This window comes from Bos indicus, chromosome 1, assembly GCF_029378745.1.
Source record: "Bos indicus isolate NIAB-ARS_2022 breed Sahiwal x Tharparkar chromosome 1, NIAB-ARS_B.indTharparkar_mat_pri_1.0, whole genome shotgun sequence".
NCBI lineage: Eukaryota > Metazoa > Chordata > Mammalia > Artiodactyla > Bovidae > Bos > Bos indicus.
In genome coordinates this window covers 60,073,717-60,086,781 of record NC_091760.1, presented here as the reverse complement: position 1 = coordinate 60,086,781, position 13,065 = coordinate 60,073,717, and the positions used below count along the sequence as shown (strand labels likewise).

Sequence of the window (13,065 nt, the reverse complement as noted above, 5' to 3'; positions counted from 1 at the left end):
AAGTGACCGATCAGGTGGTAGGAAAATTTGGAAAGAGAAATGTCCCAGAAGATAACCACGGGGTTTTACGTAAGAGGAAGTGGCTAACCATGTTAACCTGCTGCTGAAAAGTTGAGTAAGATGAGAGTGAAAATGTGACCATTGGATTTGGCAGCAACAGATATGGTAAAACAGAATGAATAAATGTCTCATTGAACCAGCTTGAGGAAAGAATAGGAAGTGAAGATATGGTAATAGCTAATAGAGACAATTATTTCAATAAATTTTGCTATGAAAGGAAAAAGACAAATGAGAAACAACTGGAGAGAGATTTAGAATCCAGAGTGTATCATCAAGATTTGCAAAATGCGGTAGTTTTTTTGTCTTGTTTTATGTTTTGCATTTGTTTAATCTGCTTCCCCAGTTGAAAAACAACTTGATAGAGAATTAAAGTCTCAAATCTAGAGTAAAAAGAAATATGGAGAAAGCAAAGCCAGTCTGGTAAAATGTAAAAAGTATTGGTTAATAATCAACAGATCTGGGTTCTAGCTCAAGTTCTACCAGCTGTTGGTAAAATGGCCCTACATGACATCTGTGACTATCAGTCTAGTTATTTATTGATAACATCTTAAGTTCATTTATGGTATTCTAATTCAAAGAAAAAATATCAGGTATATTTCAAAAATCTCTCTCTAGTAGAAACAGAATTTATAACCATTTTTAACCATTTACAGAGCACCTTATTATTTCAGAAGCACACACATCTTGCTAATTAACCCTCACAGGACTGCTACAAAGTAAATGATTATATTGGTGTGTTAACAGATAAGGAAACCAAGGCTCTGAAAGACTAAGTAATTGTCAAAATAATTTAATATGCAGACAACAGAGGTAGGGTTTTAAACATAAATTTTCAGACTATTTTAAAATATTTCAGAATATTTTGAACACAGATTTTCAAAGTTCTTCCCACCCTGCAGTGGTCTCCCTCTGCTCATCCAGTACTCTTTTGTTTTGTTTTGTTTCTTCCCCTCACTCTTCAGCGAATGTGCTTTTTATTTTCATATCTGGTCCAGGCTCCCATTATTTTTCTATCTCTCTATTCTACTTTCCCCAGGGCTTTCTGGGTATATCCATCTCCCTACATATCTGCATTTCTTCTTAAAACATAGCCAAGTGCATAGGGTTTGGGGGTTCTGTATTAAGAGCTTAGGAAGGACAATCCCACACCAAAACAGTTTACTAGTCTAGTGAAATTGTGTTTCAAACAGCTCATGGAAAATCAATGCTCTGACCACAGTGACCAGTGTTAGCAGTGGAAACTTCATAATATCTCATCATTTGGGCTCATAAGCTTTTAAAACCAGAAAATGAAAAGAGAAGAGCAAGAAGGTAGGAGGGGAAAATGGGAAATGGGAAGGAGGGGAAGAGATGGCACGGAGAGTACAAGTGTTGCTTAGTGTAGGCCCTGCAGACCAAAAATTATTGTGTTTCTAACACTATTGATTTTTTCAGCAGCTGATATTTCAATCTGGGTGCAGTGTGTCTGTGAGTCTACGCACACTGTCAAGAAGAAATATGATAGTGTCTTAAAAGATTAATAATATCGCTGGTCCTCTGGAGGCCTGTCTTAATTCACTGGCCTGTTCCCTGGCATGTACTGTAATTTATCTAGTCTGATTTGAATAGCAAATGGCAATCGGCTGCCATTAGGGAAATGGGCATCATTCTTATTGATCCAGCATGGGCTGGATTTTATTTAAGGAGAACTGCAAAATGTTATTACCTTCAGGAAGAGAAACTGAAAAGGGAGCTTTTCCCTCGTGTATTTTGGAAGTGTTCTACCTTAAAAAGCGGGGAATGGATTGTGGATTTGGGAGAATAGAGGGAGATGACGATCCTATTGTGTGGGGACATGGCACAGACTGTTTCAGCATGATTGTTTACCAGCAGGAAAGAGTGCTCATGGTTATGAGACAGAAGCCACGGGCCTCAGAGGCTAGAACACTGAAGAATCTCAGATCCAACCTGTTTCATTGTCCAGCTTTGTGAAAAGCCCCTAGTTGCTTAGAATCCATTTTTCAGTCTGTAAAATGGGCTAGAAAAATCTATTGGCCATATACAAGGTTTACTTCAGGTGTTTCCCATCCTAAGAGTCTTGGACAAAAGGTGATATGGAATAAAACAGAAAAATCAAAGAGATTCTGTCTAACATTGAGGGATGGTTTTTCAATATGTATTATTGCTCTTCGCTTAGATCTTTTGAAGGGACACGTTATGCGCTGAGTGAAGCATGACGAACTAGCCTCATAATTCTCATTAAACATAATGGGCATCTCTGAGCTTAACACTGAATACATTACTTTAATGTTCACCTGTTAGTGGCAAATCTAAACCTGCACTTTTACCTTGTTTTACAGAATCAAGGAAAGCTGGCAACATTATGGTGGCAAATGTGGGAGACTGTCAGATCCAGGCTTTCTGCCTGCCCCTAGTCCTCTTTGCCACAAGGATAGGGGCTGAATGTGCCATTCCAATCAATGCTTGTTGAAGATGTGCTGTGAAGGAGCACACACAACCCTAATAACCTCCCTTAGCAGCCCCAGGAAGGGAAAAAGGTGTGACAAGGGTGGTGAGAGGAAGTGCTCATTTCTACTGAAATCCTTCTCCATTCCACCTTCGGGTTGTTATGGAAAGAAACGATAATGTGCTACAGGAAATGGCCAAGTATAAAAACAATAAAATAAATTGAAAATGACTTTGTTTTTTTTGAGCGGCAGTAATTGCTATATGTTGTGATGTTTGCATAAGGAATTAGTTAATGTGTAGCAGAATGGCATGTGATACTTTTTATTTGCCTGATGACTATAGTCTCTGAGTGAATGACTTATTAAGGTTAATAAAGAAAAATTTGCTTGTGACTTGTAATGATCCAATTGCTAGAATTTAGCATCCCCTTATGCATTGTTGCCTAAAGGGGAGAAGGAAAAAAAACCCACACACATTAATGGCCGACTGGCTATGATTTTTTATGGTGGTGTGAGAACAAACAATGTCTTCTAAATTGTTGGTCTGTCTATCTTTCTGCCTGCCTGGGCAGGAACGTTATGGCTTTCTTAATTCTCCTGTGTGATTTATCATCCTAAATTCATTGTTTTGCATAACTCTGCTCAAAATGAAGAAATGTCATTATTTTGCAGCGAAAAAGTTGTCATTTGCATAATGCCTGCCATTAATTATTGTGAGACTAATGCAGTTGTTGATATTTTTAGGGCACAGTGGTACAGCCTGCACCTTGTATAATGTCATTCTGAAAACATTGGTAGTTAATAGGTGCCACAACATTGCACAAATGGAAAGGAAGATGATGAAGAAGAAGGGGACACAATGGAACAGGCTGTGATCTTTATTTAGCTTTTTTTTTTCCCCCTGAAATGCTTGGTGAGGAAAGACTATAAAAGGAAGCGCGAATAGAGCAGGGAGCTGTGACATCCAAGAGAACAAAGGGATAGAAAAGCAGAGGTTTTCTATTTAGGCTGAATTAGCTTAACCTGGGTTCTAGCCAGTTAAATGGAGGAAGGCATGTCTCCTCTGTTTTGGCTTACCTCCTTAACCAAAGCTCTGAACAGAATGTAGGGTCTGGCTTCCTTAAACCCTCAGTTAGAATACGGGTTTGCTCTGAAACATGTTCATCTCGTGGAAGAATCCTCTGAACTGGGCACTTGGTCAGAGTTAAGAGCACACAAGACAGTTTTATAGAAGAGAGGGGAAGGCTATGATTTTTAGGTTTAATTCATCAGTCTTCTGTACTTCTTGAAATTTGGCAATCATATCTGGAACTCAAAGCTTTTCTCCTTCAAAAACCAGAGGAATGCTATAGTAGCATATTAGGGTGACATTTTTTTTTCCTTCTGTTCCTTGCAACAGAACAAACTTTTGCATCCAATTCTGTAGGGCAAGAGCCTACCAAAACTTTCTATTTCACAGGTAAATGAAAGTCAGTTATAAAAATTCGATCAGAGATGAAACTCATTACACTGAGTCTAGGAGGCATAAATATTACAGATGTAGGTAACTGTTGATTTTCTTAGTCATGAGAACTTAAAAAAAAAGACTCACATCAAATAGAATTTTTTTCCCTAATTTCACTGTTTCATGGGTATTATAAATTTAGATATTTCTTCTTTATCATTAATTTAAAAGACACGAAAGAAATGGAGCCTCAAAAGTAGGTCTAGTTGCTAAGACTGACCAGACGTATTTAGAAAGAAGATATTTCCCTTCGATATTTAAAATCTGGCATTGTAAACTCTTGGGAAAATGCACTATTTTTCAGACTGCAGGCCAGATTCTGATGGCTATTCTGCACCGAAACACTGAGGATTACTCTTTTGGAGCTTCTTAAAGCCAGGTGATGATTGTGAGAAGAGCCATAGAATCTGGAGGAGATTGCAAGGGTCTGTCTCAGTTTGTCGTAATAAATTCCTCAGCAGAATTTGGGCTGAGATAGTTTTTGATATCTCACCTTGGATTATGGAAATTAATCTCCTTGTTTTCAGTTCTGAAATATGTAGAAAACACACATTCTGAGTTAGGAAAATTTTAATTCTCCACAGTGATATCACCATCATAAATTACCACATCTGGGACTGTAAAAAACAGATGCGCCCATGCGTCTATTGAGACCAGTCTCCACTGCTGGTTCTCACTTTTACCTTTCTTTTGAAGAGACAGAAATTGCCCTAACACCCAAATTAATGTCTGTTGACTATAATAAAATCAATACAAGCATACAATTTTAAACATAAGTCAGAAGGTGACCATAGGAGAGAAATGGAGAAAAAATGAAAAGAGAAGGGATTTGCACTTCTTATGGTATACTACAACAAGGCTAATTCCTCACATGCCTGTATTTGTAGCCTGGTAATACCTAGTTATCTATCTTATATTCTATAGCTATATAGAAATCCTACATATCGATACCTAAGAAATCTGATCATTTATTTAGCAAGCTATATAGAAATGCTACATATAGATACAAATGAAATCCGATGATCTGTTTGACAAACTGTCTTAGTTACCTTGGCTAGTCCAGAATTTTCCCTATTTTATCCTTGACAGTTGCCTGCCCCATGAATCTCCTCAATCTCAGGCAAAGCAAGGCAATTAATACTCTAACCATAATGGATACTCTCAAGACATTTGACTTAATGGTTGTATTCTATATTTCATCTTGTATTTGAAAAGGCTTTCATATTTAGTGAAAAAACAGCTGTTAAGAACCCTTTTTTCAGCATTCATTTGCTAAAGCATTTTATCTAACTATAAGAGAGAGTTGAGTAAAGAGGTGTAGATTTTCATGCATTGAATGTCTAGCACTTTGATCAGCAATATTCTGAAAAGTAGCAGTCTCATAGTAAATACTCAGAATCAGTTCTGATCCCCTGTGTTCAGGAAATAATTTTAGATCTCGAGTCTTCCATAGAAACAGGGTAGGAATCCATATGTTAGTTGGCATGGTTTTCATCACCTAACATCTGATAATCATGTCAGACTGCCATTCCTTAATATTCACAGATTCCTGCCAGGACTTCAAACTTCTTTATCCTTTGCTTTGGAATTTTTCTCCTTTTACACCTAGATACCATGCTAAGAACCAAGGATGCAAGATAGATATGACATGGTCCCTCACAATGAGCTTTTAATCTAATCTACGAAGAGAAAAAAGATTTTGCAAGAATGAATTTTACATATCATATGTCTGATTGAGGCAACCTCTTTATTCACTGAGATTAGTTAACACTATCACAAAGCCTAGACAGAGAGGAATGGCACTTAAAATCCTGTTACTGTATGTTTCATGGATCAGTTTGTTCATTTGTTTAATAAGCATCAATTGGAGCTTTACTGCCTACTTAGAAATGTTCTGAACTTTTCAGACACAAAGGGGAATTTTACTTGGTACTTTCACAAATAAAAGGGTGTCTCACTTCCCCTCTAGATCCGGAATTCCTCAGGCACAAGATTGGCATGTCAGCATCCATCCCATGCCAGTCTAAGTCAACAGGGTCAGTTTGGCTGGAAAACTATTCCTTTTATAGACTCGGAGATAGGAATTTTAGTTAACCAACTAATTTGACTTTACCTTCCCCAAGACCAGTAATCATAAGACCTGAACTATATAGCATGTAAGTGGGTGCCCAGATTGGCCTGTGCAGTCAAGTGGAAAGAACAGAGGCCTCTGGGACAGGCTAGAGCAGCCACTATATCAGGCAGAACAAAGGTTTTCTATTTGAAGATGGTGTGACTGGGATGAGAGTGATCAGTACTGGAACACTATCCATGCACTTATTCACTCAGCCACTTATGATCTATCAACCAGCTGTAAAACTTCAGGTATTATTCTAACACTAATTATGGGAAATTAAATAAAGTCCCCTATAAAATTTGCATTGTATTGAAAGGAGAGAGGGGCAATAATAAAGGAAGCAAAAAAAACCATATCATTTAAATAATGATAAGGTATGGTAAAAAAACAGAAAACAAGGCAGGGTTCAGTTCAGTTCAGTTCAGTTCAGTCGCTCAAATGTGTTTGACTCTTTGAGACCCCATGGACTGCAGCACGCCAGGCCTCCCTGTCCATCACCAACTCCCAGAGTTTACTCAAACTCAAGTCCATCAAGTCAGTGATGCCATCCAACTATCTCATCATCTTTCATCCCCTTCTCCTCCTGTCTTCAATCTTTCCCAGCAACAGGGTCTTTTCCAATGAGTCAGTTCTTCGCATCCGGTGGCCAAGTATTAGAGTTTCAGCTTCAGCATCAATCCTTCCAATGACTGTTCAGTACTTATTTCCTTTAGGATGGACTGGTTGGATCTCCTTGCAGTCCAAGAGACTCTCAAGAGTCTTCTCCAACACCACAGTTCAAAATCATCAATTCTTTGGCTCTCAGCTTTCTTTATAGTCCAACTCTCACATCCATACATGACTATGGGAAAAACCATAGCCTTGACTAGACGGACCTTTGTTGGCAAAGTAATGTCTCTGCTTTTGAATATGCTGACTAGGTTGGTCATAACTTTCCTTCCTAGGAGCAAGCGTCTTTTAATTTCATGGCTGCAATCACCATCTGCAGTGATTTTGGAGCCCAAAAAAATAAAGTCTGCCACTGTTTCCCCATCTATTTGCCATAAAGCAATGGGGCCAGATGCCATGATCTTAGTTTTCTGAATGTTGAGCTTTAAGCCAACATTTTCACTCTCCTCTTTCACTTTCATCAAGAGGCTCTTTAGTTCTTCACTTTCTGCCATAAGTGTGGTGTCATCTGCATATCTGAGGTTATTGACATTTCTTCCAACCATCTTGATTCCAGCTTGTGCTTCCTCCAGCCCAGCATTTCTCACGATGTACTCGGTATATAAGTTAAATAAGCAGGGACGTACTCCTTTCCCTATTTGGAACCAGTCTGTTGTTCCATGTCCAGTTCTAACTGCTGCTTCCTGACCTGCATACAGATTTCTCAGGAGGCAGATCAGGTGGTCTGGTATTCCAATCTCTTTCAGAATTTTCCACAGTTTTTTGTGATCCACACAGTCAAAGGCTTTGGCATAGTCAATAAAGCAGAAATAGATGTTTTTCTGGAACTCTCTTGCTTTTTCGATGACCCAACGGATGTTGGCAATTTGATCTCTGGTTCCACTGCCTTTTCTAAAACCAGCTTGAACATCTGGAAGTTCATGGTTCACGTATTGTTGAAGCCTGGCTTGGAGAATTTTGAGCGTTACTTTACTAGCGTGTGAGATGAGTGCAATTGTGCAGTAGTTTGAGCATTCTTTGGCATTGCCTTTCTTTGGGATTGGAATGAAAACTGACCTTTTCCAGTCCTGTGGCCACTGCTGAGTTTTCCATATTTGCTGGCATATTGAGGCAGCACTTTCACAGCATCATCTTTTAGGATTTGAAATAGCTCAACTGAAATTCCACCACATCCACTAGCTTTGTTTGTAGTGATACTTTCTAAGGCCCACTTGACTTCACATTCTAGGATGTCTGGCTCTAGGTGAGTGATCATACCATCATGATTATCTGGGCTGTGAAGATCTTTTTTGTATAGTTCTTCTGTATATTCTTGCCACCTCTTTTTTATATCTTCTGCTTTTGTTAGATCCATACCATTTCTGTCCTTTATTGAGCCCATCTTTGCATGAAATGTTCCCTTGGTATCTCTAATTTTCTTGAAGAGGTCTCTAGTCTTTCCCATTCTATTGTTTTCCTCTATTTCTTTGCATTGATCACTGAGGAGGGCTTTCTTATCTTTCCTTGCTATTCTTTGGAACTCTGCATTCAAATGGGTATAAAACAGGGATAAGTAATGGAGAAACTGTTGTTTGAAATAAGCGTAATAGGGAATGTCTCACTGAGCAGGAGATATTTGAGCAAAGATGTCAATAATGAGAGGGAGCTAAGTATGAGGTTGGAGAAGGGCATGGAAACCCACTCTGTTATTCTTGATTGGAGAATCCAGTGGACAGAAGAACCTAGCTGGCTATGCGTCTATGGGTCTCAAAGAGTTGAACATGACTGGGCAATTAACTCTTTCACTTTTACAAGTATGAGGTGATCAGAAGAAAGAGGAATTTAGGCAGAGGGGATAGATGTTGTGAAGTAAGAACAACTTTTAAATATTCCCGGAAGACCATGGTAAAGACTGATGGGAAGCCGTAAGAGCGTTTATTTTTTTTTAAGGGCATATGATCTAATTTATAGATTAAAGAGATCTCTGGCTACTTTGTGGAGAATAGACCTAAGGGGTCAAGGGTGGAGCAGGAAAACTAGTCAGGACTTACTGTGGTAGCCAAGTATGAGATGGACCATGGCAGTGGAGAGGAGGAAACGTGATTCACTTGTGAATAATTTAGCTGTAATTTGAAGGCAGTTACAGAGAGATTTGATGTGGTATAGAATAAAAAGAAATACATCAGGTGTGATGAGTCACATGTATTTGGCCTGATCAACTGGATGAATGGCACTGTCAGTAACTCCAGAATTGGGGTACTATAGGGATGTTGAGGACAGGGCAAATTTAGGGGCAGAGATAATTATGAGTTCATGTGGGGACATGTTGACCTTGAGATTCTTATGCAAGTGAAGAAACTGAGAGGGCGGTTAGATATGTAACTCAGGAGCTCAGAGCGGGGATTAGGGCTAGAGATGCAAACTGGTTTTTTTTGTTTGTTTTTCTTTACTTCTACATAAGTATTTTCTTCAGAATGTAAGCCTATGGAGTGTAAGGAATTGACACTGAGCAGTTTCTGAAGGTAGATGTGCACACCCTGTATTATTTGATGATGAATAAACAGGTGCTACTTTCATTCATTTGTCTGTCTTTGGAAAGTCTGGGACGTGTATAGTAAAGAGGTAACAACAAAACCATATGAACACTTCCTGAGGACACATATGGTTTACAATCTCACTAGAATATAAGGCAAACATAACTTATTGTTTCCATAATAATGCAAAACAGAGGGGCAAACACATTTTCTGGAGTTTATTGATGTGAGTGGGATTAGTGTGAGTTAGAAGAAGACAGGTAAAACTGGAACCCGATTTTGGAACTGAGGAAGACTTAGGCAGGAAGGAGCAGGCAGGGCTTCCCAGATAGGGAGGAGTCAGGAGTGTCACTTCTGGAAATTCTGATTTCATAGGGCTTGGAAGGGCGCTACCATTTGTTTTGTTTGTTTGTTTTTCTCCTCACATGGGGAACTTCTTCCAGGGCATACCTCTTCCCTAAAACTATGATTATTTACTACAGTTAATAGGGACTTCCCTGATGGTTCCATCGGTAAAGAATCCGCCTGCAATGCAGGAGACACGGTTTGACCCCTGGGTCAGGAAGATCCCATGGAGGAGGGCATGGCAACCCACTCCAGCCTTCTTGCCTGGAAGATCCCATGGACAGAGGACCCTGGTGGGCTACGGTCCCTGGGGTCTCAAAGAGTAGGACACAACTGAGCAACTTACACTTTCTCTAGAGTCAGTAGTCCTGCTGAGTTCCTAGGTAGAGTCATCTCCAGTCACCATACTAGTGTGGACGCTCATGCTGACTCTTCTTGTTTTAGAAGATTTATTACCCTGCCTTCACATAACTTGAGGTTTATAACTTTGTCTCTCTTTAGTTTGTGCTCTAGGCATAAGTTGTGGCTTTATTTTCTCTCCTTTTGATCTACATTACTTTGGAAGATGTTTGTAGGGTTCAGATTCAGTTTGCTGCCATTATCCAGAGCCTACAAATTGATTTCAAGTGTAATATCCTATCTTTGTAAGTGGTTGCTATGCTATTCTATATCATGGACCTAAATTTATAATCCTACAGACCCGACATACAAACTTGTGATGCTCCACTTCAGCTATGTGAAATTGCCATGGTGAAATCAGAAACTCGGGTTTCAGGAAAGTCTGTGCTTTAGATTCTAATGTAGCCTCTAAGTTTGGCTGTCAGATATTATTGTTTTATTATTATTATTTTATTTAAATGAATAGAGACACAGTTTGCTCAAGTGAGGAAGATATGTTTTGAGATGGCACAATAAAGAAATTCTAAGGAGAGGTTCTGAAGAGATCATTCCAGATCCAGGACTGCTCCAGGAACTTTGTGCCAGGAGTTCATGAAACTTTACTATACTAGACTAAATATCATGGCTTGGCTTTTCTCCACGTTTCTGCCTAGTGTTCTTTTAGTATTAATAGACTGTACATCCTTTTCCTGCTTTTTATAACTTGGAACCACCTGTGGCCTGTTATGGCTCCTTCATTTTCTTCCTACTTTATGGTCCCTTGCACAATCACCTATGCCCTGGGTGTGGGTGTGCAGGTGAATATTAATCTCTTACAAGGAGCAACCAGTATGAGAAGTACAGGGATTATTACATCAAATACCACATAGGGAATTAGACTGCACTGAATTAAGCTCCTCCTTATTTGACCAAACTTATGATGATTTTTTTCTGAATGGTTGACTCTATTTATTCTCTATAGCAGTAGTCCCCAACTTTTTTTGGTAGCAGGGACTAGTTTCATGGAAAACAATTTTTCCATGGACTGGTGTGAGGGGGGATGATTTCAAGATGATTCTCATTAGGTGTGAGCAATCTAGATTCCTCACATGTGCAGTTCACACTAGGGTTCACAGGCCTATGAGAATCTAATGACACCATTGGTTTGATAGGAAGCAGAGCTCAGGTGGTGATGCAAAGCAATGGGGAGTGGCTATAAATACAGGTAAAGTTTCACTGGCTTGCCTGCAACTCACCTGCTGTGCAGCCCAGTTCCTAACAGGCCACAGACCTTGTAATAGTTCATGGCCTGCGGGTTGGGGGCCTATACTCTGTAGCATCAGCATCTATTAATATAGCACAGGTGAAATAAATGAAAGAGTTTGGAAATCCTAAAGGGCATTACAGATTAAGCTGTGGGCCTAAATAATATATCTTAATGATATTAATTGCTATTATAAAGCCTGAACTGAAAGCAAAATTTAGAACTTTATGATAAATATGTACAGAAGCTCTGTTCTAATTTTTAAGATTAACTCACAGGTCGTTGGAATGTTTTCAAGGAGACAACCAAGACAATCTTAGGGTTATCAAAGATTTTGATTTAAGAAATAAAGCATCTATTATAACTACATAGTCTCAGTCACTGAAAATTTTAGAAAGCAATATATACTATCTCTAAAAAATAGGAGAGAGAAAACTACTAGGAACAAAAATTCCTATAGAAAATAACTTTATATAACTTTAGGGAAGGAAGATTAGTGTAGATTAATATTTTAAGTAATATTTTGCTGTAATGTTAATTATGGAAAAGTTCAAAATAAATAAAAATTATTTAAAATTCCTCTGTCCAGAAACAATGAATTTTAGTGTTTACATATATATTTTCCAATCTTCCCATTATGTGTGTACACATCTACCACTTAAACAATTTTTAACATAGCAGTAGTTACTTATGCAATAGACCTTTTCATATTATTGGTTAATATGCATTTTTTATTTATTCCATTCCTAATATTACTTTTAATAGCTGTATAGCATTCCACTATTTGAGCTGCCCAGGTGGCTCAGAGGTAAAGAATCTGCCTGCAATGCAGGAGATGTGGGTTTGATCCCTCAGTCAGGAAGGTCCCCTGGAGGAGAACATGGAAACCCACTCCAGTATTCTTGCCTGGAGAATCCCATGGACAGAGGAACTTGGCAGGCTACAGTCCATAGGTTCGCAAAGACTCAGACATGAAGCGACTGAGCACACACATTCCACTATATGGATGTACTATCATTTATTTAATCAGCCCCCTATCATCAGTCAAGGTTTTCAGTTTTTCACAGTTGTAAGTAAACCATGATAAGCACTTGCTTCTTAATCTTTGTGCAGATCTTTGATTATTTCCTTTAGATAAATTCCTAGATGTGAAATTTCTGGATCAGGATCAAATAGCATTTATATCTTTTAAAGTTTTATATACATATTGCTAAGACAGTCTCCCAAGAGTTGTGCCAATTTTATTCTGTCTGTGGTGACTAAAAAGTTTCCTTCCAAAAGAAACTTAATTTAAAGTGGTACCAATCACTCTTCTCTGAGTCCTATCTGGTCCACCAGTTACAGCAGACCCCACTTAACTCTTACCTTAAGGTTATACATAAACCTTTTTTAGATCATTTATGCTGTAAATGAGACAGATGAAAGAATATAATTTGACAGTGGAATTAGAATGTATTCCTATCTTATTCCTGCTCTGTAAAAGTGTTCTGCTTACCCTGGACAAAAAAACAGACAAAGAAAAAGAAAGAAACAACAAAAAATCCACCTCTTGAACAGTCCCAATGTGCTAGTACTACCTGAACGTGCAGCAGACATGAGTCCTGCCCTCTGAGACCATACAGCTCCATGTACCATTATCCATAAGGCATTATGTGAATCGTGGGCTTCTAGGACAGTGCCCTTTTGTTTAAGTGCTTGAACCATATGATACAGACAGACTACAGGATACCTGTGATCCACCCTTGTGGGAGGATTGTGTGAACAAGTCT

At 38.7% G+C, this 13,065-nt stretch overlaps 1 protein-coding gene across 41 annotated transcripts in view; it reads left to right on the top strand.

Annotated features, from left to right (window-relative positions):
* ZBTB20 (zinc finger and BTB domain containing 20) overlaps window positions 1-13,065 on the top strand; it is an 863,676-nt gene that overhangs the window by 429,934 nt on the left and 420,677 nt on the right. For 2 of the 41 annotated variants that reach the window (XM_070793815.1, XM_070793898.1), the window contains exon 2: window positions 1,251-1,371. The exons of the other annotated variants lie outside the window; for them this stretch is intronic. The gene's annotated coding sequence lies outside the window, so the exon portion shown is untranslated. The remainder of the gene's footprint in view (window positions 1-1,250; window positions 1,372-13,065) is intronic. 41 annotated transcript variants of the gene reach the window in all.